The following is a 10,211-nucleotide window of genomic DNA, read 5'->3' on the forward strand; positions in this document are numbered from 1 at the left end:
AGTTCGTCCGATTCCGATTTACGGTTTAGGAGAAACGACCGTTTCAAGTAACGGCGTTTCGCGGACGAAACTTTTTCCCTCGCCTTACTTTGGAATGTAGGTTAAAGACCAAAAAGGGTGAATTAATGTATGAAACATTTATGGTAAGTGTGTTAGGCAGTTGGTAAGTCATTCGCGAAGGAATCGCTTTAAAACTCGTAAAGGTTAAATTATTAAAAATGGTGGAGCCGAGGGTACCCGAGTGACTTAAGCGAATCGGTGAGCGCAAAACTAGCATTAGAGTCTAAGTTAGTTAAATCATAGATTTACAAGTGATTTTGGTTTAATTCCAACTTACTTGTTGTTTATAGGTTATCAGACTCGTCCCGAGCCTTTCTCACCCCCAAGTCGCTCAGGCAAGTATTCTATCCGTTATACTGTTGTTGTGATGTATACACTTGTATATGCATTATCTTGCGATAGATGCATGTTGGTTATTTAGCAAATTCTTGCGATATATTGTAGCATGTGATATGGTATATATGCATGCCTGTTTCATATTCTTGAAATATATATCTGTTGGTTCAGTTGATAATACCTATGCTAGAGGATAGCGGTATCTTGCATATACCCTTAGTATAGGGACTCAAAGGTGAAAATATTTTCTAAAACCGGGAGTCGAGGATCCCGAGTAATCTTGTATATATGGATATGGATATATATATATATATATATATATATATATATATATTTATATATATATATATGGTTATAGTTTTCCAAACTATTAATCGAATAAGGTTTATTCGATAACTTTAAACTTTATTTTATTATTGAATATTATTTCGAATATTATTCGAGGACTTATGACTCCTTTTATATTATTTATTGAATATTATTTGAATATTCATTCGAGGGCTTATGACTCTTTTATATTATTTATTGAATATTATTTGAATATTCATTTGAGGATGTATGACTCCTTTATTTTATTTAATGAATATTATTTATAATATTCATTCGAGGTATTATGACTCAGCTTATTTTATTTATTGAATATTATTTGAATATTCATTTGAGGATCTATGACTCCGATTATTTGCTGAGATATATTCTTTATTTTATTAAAGAATAAGATGTCAATAATCAAACTTATTTTCGATTATTCAAATAAAGATAATACTTTCATATAAGTATATCTTTGGTTATTTAATACTCGTTTCAAGTATAAATTTTAATACTTCTACTTCAATTATTTTTATAAAAATTATTCTTTATGGGAATATTATTTAATTAATAATATTCAGATATTTTCTAATATTCTGGGGACTGATTTACTTCATTAAATCAGCCTTACTCCAAACACTCTTTAAGTGTTTTCGAGTCTTCAAAATGATTTTTAAAAGTCAGAGCGGATCCCAAAACTCATTTTTATATTTAAGATCTTCCTTTTAAAGGGGATTTAAATACTCGCTCAAAACCTGGGGAATCCGGCTCTGTGGTGTATTTTATATTCGCAACGAGGTTGCAGATTTGGTAAATGAATTGATTACTTGCCCAACGTTCGGGAAGTAAGCCCATCTCATTGAGTCGGCATAAGCGACAGGCCGGGGTACGGTCTATTATTGTGTAAGTGGCTGGGTGGCAGTCCATCAACGCGTGAGGGACCGGGGTACGGTCGAGCGCGAGGTCCTAATGCGGCCAGGGTGATGACCGGTGAGGAATTCATCCATCTACAGTAGAAAAGGTTACTTATTGGTATCTTTGCCTGATCAGCGAGATATCGGGTTTATGCCAAAATTCTTTTCCTTTCCAAAATTCATTGGATGTTTCAAACTCTGTTCATACTTTACATAACAGAGGTTTCAGGAAATGTTTAAAGGGGTATATATATGTGGATATATATATACCGGGACTAAATAAAGTATCTCATAACTTTTTCATTCAATAATCTTTCAAAGATTGAATCTATTCAAGTCTTAACTTGTGGTCTCATCTATGGGATGTTTTCTTAAAACCTATAATACTTTGAACGGTGGCAGTTCAAGTAGCTTTATATATGATATAAGTGTGGTGAAGTATTGGTAACTTCATTCCTTGTTTTTACTTATATCTAGTAAGTAATTATCTTGCATATGATAGAGATGCTATCAAGTATCCATTTAGATACTTATATTATCGTTATCACTATACATATTATCTTGCGAGCTGTAAGGCTCACTCTTGCTTTATTTCTTCATCACACAACAACAGTTAGGAGAGATGGCCAGACTCCAGCAGACCCAGCGCAAGCGCGTGGGAAGCGTCCCGCGTCTTCCCGCTGATGTTGTAGCTGCTATAGCTGCAGAGGTAGATCCATTGTAGTTTAGACCATCTACTTTTGAGAATCAAATTATGTATAATTATAACTTGTGGCAGATAATGGCAATTAACTGTAAATTATCAAGTAATCATTTTGGGTTGTAATAATTTTAAATTGTGGATTCAAAGACTTGTACTTATTTCAATTTCATCTCTGAGACTATAACGGGTTGTGGTGTGTGTTAGTGTGGGGTCACAGTATGAGGTTATTTATTATTAATTGAGTGAAGTGATATTGTGGAAAGAAAGACCGTGACAACCCGGATCCCCGACCCCGGATCTGGGGGTGTTACACAACTCAACCTCAGCCACAAGGGACAACTCCCCCGACTATTCAAGGTACGAATCCTCAAGTTCAACAAGTACATATACCTGTGAATTCTCGACCCTTCGGGTATGAATATTCAACTATTGTTACTACTAACCCCCCTTTTGGGATGCCCCTTCACCCTGAGGTTGGAGGAAGCGGATATGCTGGGCGAAGCGAAGCACGAGGGCAGTCACCCCCCTATATACGAGGTTTGGGTCCTATCCCTGAGGATCGGGAATTTTCTGGTCCTTACACTGAGAGAGACTCCGAATCTTCAGATGATGAAGTGGCCCCGAGAAGGAGGCGTCCTGGAAAAGAGCCAATGGCCGATGGAAGTTAACGCCCCCAAAGCACCCCAGGGGCGAATCCCCAAGAAGTGCAGGAAAGGATCAGGGCTCATGAGGCTGAAATCCAAAGGCTGAGGCATGATTTGGAGGCTCACCAGGCCACCAGACCCCAGATACCTCCTAGGGGGAGAAATCCTCCTCCTGTCATAGACCTGGATGGTCCGGTACGAAGAAGGGCTACTGTCCCAAGAACTGATCCAAGCAATCTCCTTCCCCTTGGAGATCCTGATGATCCAACCCCACCCTTCACAGAAGAGATAATGAATGCCCATATCTCAAGGAAATTCAAGATGCCCACTATCAAAGCCTATGATGGCACGGGAGACCCCGCTAATCATGTTAGGACATTCTCTAATGCACTGCTGCTGCAACCCGTGAATGATGCTATAAAGTGTCAGGAAGTATATCAAGGTTGAAGAAAGTATGAGGAAGACCGTAGTAAGTAATGAGCCCACTGGAGGTAAGAAGCGGAAAACTGGTTTAGAATATATTGCAAAGGACAAACATCCTAGAACTGAACAAAATCCTGATTCGATCCCCAAGAAGGGAGGACTTGGGCAAAAGTTCACTGAATACGCTAAGCTAAATGCTCCTAAAAGCCAGATTTTGATGGAGCTTGAGAAAGACAGAGATATTCGCTGGCCTAAGCCCTTGAAGGCTGATCCCGCCAAGCTAGATAAGAGCAAGTATTGCAGGTTTCACAAAGATGTTGGCCATGACACCGATGAGTGTAGCCAATTGAAAGATGAAATTGAGTTTTTGATTCGAAAAGGAAGATTGAACAAGTATACTGGAGATGGAGGGGACAGAAATAATAATGGAAGGAAGAACTTTGAAGATCGTAGGAGGGACCAAGACGATCAGGGGCGAAATCCCCAACCCAGAGGGTCGGTTATAAATGCGATTTTTGGAGGACCGCGACGCCCTCGAGGACCTGTGATAAACACGATCTTTGGAGGTCCAACTGCTGCTGAATTGTCCAAAAATTCCAGAAAGGCATATACTAGGGAGGTTATGCATATTGTTAGAGAAGCCCCGAAGAGGGCCAAGACAGAAGTAACATTGGCTTTTGATGATTCTGACCTAGAGGGTGTGAAGTTTCCCCATGACGACCCGCTGGTCATAACACCGATAATAGGAAATAGCCCGGTTAAGAGGGTCCTTCTGGATAATGGTGCTTCTGTGGATATCTTGCTCCACGACACCTTTCTAAGGATGGGGTATAACGACTCCCAGTTGACACCAACCGACATGCCGATATATGGATTTGCTGGAGTAGAATGTCCTGTGGAAGGGATAATCAAATTGCCGACCACCATAGGTACGGAACCAAGGAAAGCAACGCAGATACTGGATTTCGTGGTGGTAAAGGCTAGTTCAACTTATAATGCTATCATGGGGAGAACATGGATACATGCCTTCAAGGCAGTCCCCTCTTCCTACCATTCAGTCATGAAGTTTCCCACCCGAAACGGGATTGGAGAAGAGAGAGGAGATCAAAAAATGGCTAGAAGCTGTTATGTGGCCTCTTTGAGGGCAGATGGAGTCGGGGGGCAGGTTCTTCCTATTGAAGATATGGATGTTCGAGAAAATGATGAGAATAGAGGAAGGCCAACAGAAGAATTGGTTTCGGTTCCTTTAGACCCCGAGAATCCTGAGAGGACGACTTTCATTGGAGCCACATTAGAGGAGCCCCTTAGAGGGAAGTTAGTGAAATTTTTGCAAGAAAATAGTGATGTGTTTGCATGGTCAGCAGCTGATATGCCAGGCATAGACCCGGAGTTAATTACTCACAAGCTAAACGTAGATCCAAGCCGGAAGACAGTGAAACAAAAGAAAAGAAATTTTGCCCCGGAAAGACAAGAGGCTATAAAGCAGGAAGTGGAAAAGCTCTTAGAGGCTGGTTTCATTGAGGAGATTCAATTTCCGGAGTGGTTAGCAAACCCTGTAATGGTGAAGAAGGCTAATGGAAAGTGGAGGATGTGTATAGACTTCACCGATCTGAATGATGCATGCCTCAAAGACTGTTTTCCGCTGCCTAGAATTGATACTTTGATTGATGCCACCGCTGGACATGAGATGCTGAGTTTCATGGATGGGTTTAGCGGATATAACCAGATCAAAATGCATAAGGATGACATTCCAAAGGTATCATTTATCACTGACTTTGGTGTTTATTGTTATCTTGTTATGGCGTTTGGTCTCAAGAATGCAGGAGCCACCTATCAAAGGTTGGTGAATAGAATTTTTAAGGATCTTATTGGTAAGACTATGGAAGTCTATGTTGATGACATGTTAGTCAAGAGTCTAGCAAAGACTGATCATATAGCCCATTTAAGGGAAGCTTTTGAGGTCCTAAGGTACCACAAAATGATGTTGAATCCTACGAAGTGTGCTTTCGGAGTAGGATCTGGAAAATTCTTGGGACTGATGGTCTCAAAGAGGGGAATTGAGGCTAACCCGGATAAAATAAAGGCGATCCTGGACATGGAACCACCAAAAACTGTTAAGGATGTTCAGAAGCTGACAGGAAGGGTTGCTGCGCTAGGATGATTCATCTCCATGTCGGGGGACAAGTGTTTGTCATTCTTCAAGTCACTAAAGAGCATCAAAGACTTTGTATGGTGTGAGGAAAACCATAAGGCATTTGAAGAGTTAAAGAAGTATATGGCCCATGCCCCGTTGTTGGCCAAGCCAGTTCTGAGTGAAGTTTTATACTTGTACTTGGCTGTTTCAGAGAGCGCCTTGAGCGCGGTGTTGGTTAAGGAGGAGCTAAAAGTCCAGAAAACCGTGTATTATGTCAGCAAAATTCTGCATGGTGCTGAGTTGAATTATTCAACTATTGAGAAATTTGCTCTAGCCTTGGTAATGGCTTCAAGAAAACTGTGCCCTTACTTTCAGGCTCATCAGATTGAGGTGCTAACGAATCAGCCATTGAGAAATATCATTCACAGTCCCAAGGCAAGTGGGAGATTGATTAAGTGGGCAATAGAGTTGGGAGAGTTCGATCTCAAGTATAAGCCACGTACGGCCATAAAAGCCCAGGCACTAGCGGACTTCGTGGTGGAATGTACCATACCCAACCAAGAAGTCGGGGGACAGGAAGATACCATACCTCAAGACAAGGGAGTCGATAAGGGAGACAGAGAGAAGGATGATAAGGAGAAAGAATATTGGGTTCTCTATTTTGATGGAACATCAAAAACAAATTCCAGTGGAGCAGGGTTGGTTTTGCAAAGTCCTGATGGGTTCTTAATTGAGTATGCTATGAGGCTAGACTTCCCAACCACAAATAATGAGGCAGAGTATGAAGCCCTGATAGCTGGCCTTGGTCTAGCTGGGACACTTAGAGTCAAAAACGTAAAGGTCCGTGGAGACTCGAAGCTGATCATATCCCAGGTAAATGGAGAATTTGAGGCAAGGGATGAAACGATGGCTAAATATGTCCGCCTAGTAAGGGCTGTGATGACCCAATTTAATGAATGTCATGTTGAGCACATTCCAAGGGAAGAAAATGCTAAGGCAGATGCGTTGTCAAAGTTTGCTTCATCTGAGATTGAAGAAAGTTCAGGAAGTGTGTACTTCCGTGTTTTGAAGACACGAAGCATTAGTGTTAAGCTTGTGGCTCCCATAGGCCTGGGGACGTCATGGATAGATCCCATTAAGACTCATATTCAAACCGGTTGGTTGCCAAACGATGCTACTGAAGCACGGAAGTTGGCTGTTCGAGCACTAAGATACTTTTTGATAGATGGGATTTTATATAAAAGATCTTATGTGGTTCCTTACTTAAGGTGTCTCAGGCCCGATGAGGCACTATTGGCTCTTGAAGAAGTACATGAAGGTATATGTGGGCAACACTTGGGGGGCAGAACGCTAGCTCATAAGATAACCCGTTTAGGCTTCTATTGGCCGGAAATGATGGCTGATACCAAAGAGTATGTGAAGAAGTGTGACCGCTGCCAGAAGCATGCACCTGTCGTCAGACAACCCTCCGAGATGCTGACCTCCATCAACTCACCCATCCCTTTTGCTATGTGGGGGATGGATATACTGGGGCCTTTCCCCATGGCCACGGCACAAAGGAAGTTCCTGATTGTAGCCATTGATTATTTTACTAAGTGGATTGAAGCCAAGCCTTTGGCCAAAATCACAACCAGGCAGGTTGCACAATTCCTGTGGGAAAATATCATGTGTTGGTATGGAATTCCTCGCATCCTAGTCACTGACAATGGAACACGGTTCAACAATGAGGAATTTAAGAAGTATTGTGAGGAGAAAAAATTGAATTACGATTCACCTCTGTGGCTCACCCGCAAGCCAATGGGCAAGCGGAAGTGGCGAATCGAATAATCCTGGATGGACTAAAGAAGAGGATCGAGAAGTCGAGGAATAACTGGGTGGATGAAATACTCCCAATACTATGGGCCTATAGAACTACCTGTAGAGTCACGACAGGAGCAACTCCCTTCATGTTAGCATATGGGGTAGAAGAAGTTGTTCCTGTAGAGATATCACATTCCTCCCCCAGGATTCAAGCTTTCAATGCTGAGGAAAATAAGGAAGGGAAAGGTTAGCCCTGGATCTAATTGATGAAGTGCGGGATGAGGCACATGTGAAGATAGTGGAATATCAGAAAAAAGGCTTCGTTCTACTACAACCTAAGGGTAAAAGAGAGATTCTTCAAGCAAGGAGATTTGGTCCTAAGGAAGGTTTCCTGGTATAGGGAAGAAAGGAAAGCTCGCCCCGGATTGGGAAGGACCATACAAGATTAAGAGTATTCAAGGAAGAGGATATTACAAGCTGGAAACCATGGATGGAGAAGAAGTACCTCGGGCTTGGCATGCTCAAAATCTGAAGATTTACTACATATAGGTCGAACTTATTAAGGGTCGAACCCTCGAGGAACACGTTGGTGGACGAATTGTTGCCTATTTTATGGGCTTACCAAACTACCTTCAAGTTCACAACCGAAACAACCTCAGTCATGCTGGCTTATGGAGCTAAGGTAGTGGTGCTGCTGGAAATTACATATGTATAACCAAAAGTTGAAGCTTGCAAGCCAGAGACTAACAAAGAAGGCATGAAGCTAGCCCTCGACCTAATTTATGAGGTCATGGATGAAGCTAAAGCCCCTCAGTGAAGAGCCTCCATTTACTACAGTAGAACGGTTAAAGAAAATTGCTTTCAAGAAGGAGACTTAGTCTTAGGGAAAGGTTGGGGCATCCAGAGTTAAAGAAAAGGAAAGCTAGCCCCTAATCGTGAAGGGCCATTTTGAGTCAAGTGCGTTCTAGGACAAAAATCCAACAAGTTGAAAACCATGAATGGTGAGAAAATGCCAAAGCATTGCTATGTCATAAACTTGAAGGATTATTGTGTATGATAAAAAAGTAAATATGTGGCAAGCACAGAATATGTGCCGAGTACTAAAATAGTACGCAAAGAAATGAAAATAAAAGTTGCTAAAGGCCTGAAGAGCCCAAGTTTTGTCCGATTAGAGGCTCGTTGGTGTTGCAATCATTCAATTGAAGTTAAATTAAACTCGGGTAACGATTATATACCAGAATATCTTGTACCTGAAGAGTTCAAGTGACATAAGTAAAAGTTTGATACGTGCAAAAAGAAGGCTTTTAGCCCCAAAGATGCCTCGACCTTTTTGGGCTTGCAATATACAAAGCCCCATAGCGTGAATGCATCTAACAGGTAGAAATAAGGTCGATGAAACAAATTTCTATTCAATAAAGACAGATCACCGAAAATAAAAGATAATTGCATAAAGATAGAAGATCCCGAAAGATCACAAAAAGAGTCCCGAAGGACAATTAGGAGGCACACTGAAAATGTTCAAAGTCCATAAAGGACCGAAAAAGATAAAAGTAAAATAAAGAGCCATAGCAGGCATATAAAGCCATGCAAGGCCGCGAGGTCACTCATCAGAAGACCTTAAAGCCTCGATACGTACAAACTCAGATTATGAGTTGATAACATGGATATGGGTAAAATACGAGGATTGTTAGGCTTGAACCCCAACAACGCCCAGGAAGCACCATTCCTAACGGACGTTACAATACCGTCTCCTAGGCGGGGTAACCCACGCCTAGAATTTATGGTCGAATGAAGGTACCCTTTTCTTATTAAAAGAAAAAAAGGGAGGAAATAATTATTAGATTATTAGAAAAAGGAAGACAAAATTCTCAAAATAGAGAATATTATTTAATGCACGAATGCATAAATTAATGTCTGATGACAACAAAAATTACGAGTAAATTCGTAATTTGATATATAAATTCCTTAAAAATTAAGGAATTTAAAAAATAGAATTAATTGGAAATAATAGAAAATAATTTTTAATATTATTTTCTATCCAATTAGTTATATTATGCACGATTGCACAAAAATTAAGTATGTCCGTTGACACAATAAATTATGACAAGAGTTCATAATTTTAGAAAAAAAAGGAGGTGATAAAAAAAAGAGAAAAAAAAAAAGAAAAAAAAAGAGAAAACAAAAAAATAAAAAAAAAACGCTGGTGGAAAAGGCCGGGAATCGTCTTACGGAGAAAAAGACTAGTGAAGATTAAGGAGGCTAAAACCACGCCTAGGAAGCATAGTTCCTAGGCGTTGTTCAAAAGATGTCTCCTAGGCGGGGGGTCAACAACGCCTAGGAAGTATGGAACCTCCAACAACGCCCAGGAGACAATATTCCTAGGCGCTGTTGGAAGGACGTCTCCTAGGCGGGGGTCAACAACGCCTAGGAAGTATGGAACCTCCAACAACGCCCAGGAGACAATATTCATAGGCACTGTTGGAAGGACGTCTCCTAGGCGGGGGTCAACAATGCCTAGGAAGTATGGAACCTCCAACAACGCCCAGGAGACAATATTCCTAGGTGCTGTTGGAAGGACGTCTCCTAGGCGGGGGTCAACAACGCCTAGGAAGTATGAAACCTCCAACAACGCCCAGGAGATAATATTCCTAGGCGCTATTGGAAGGACGTCTCCTAGGCGGGGGTCAACAACGCCTAGGAAGTATGGACCCTCCAACAACGCCCAGGAGACAATATTCCTAGGCGCTGTTGAAAGGACGTCTCCTAGGCGGGGATCAACAACGCCTAGGATGCATTATGCAATAAAAGCCAATTTTCTGATTATTTAATTAATCAGAAAATGGGCTAAAATTAAGAAAATTATTGAAAAATTACAAAAAATAGGGAAA

The sequence above is a fragment of the Apium graveolens genome, chromosome 9 (assembly GCF_009905375.1).
Source record: "Apium graveolens cultivar Ventura chromosome 9, ASM990537v1, whole genome shotgun sequence".
Taxonomy (NCBI): Eukaryota; Viridiplantae; Streptophyta; class Magnoliopsida; order Apiales; family Apiaceae; genus Apium; species Apium graveolens.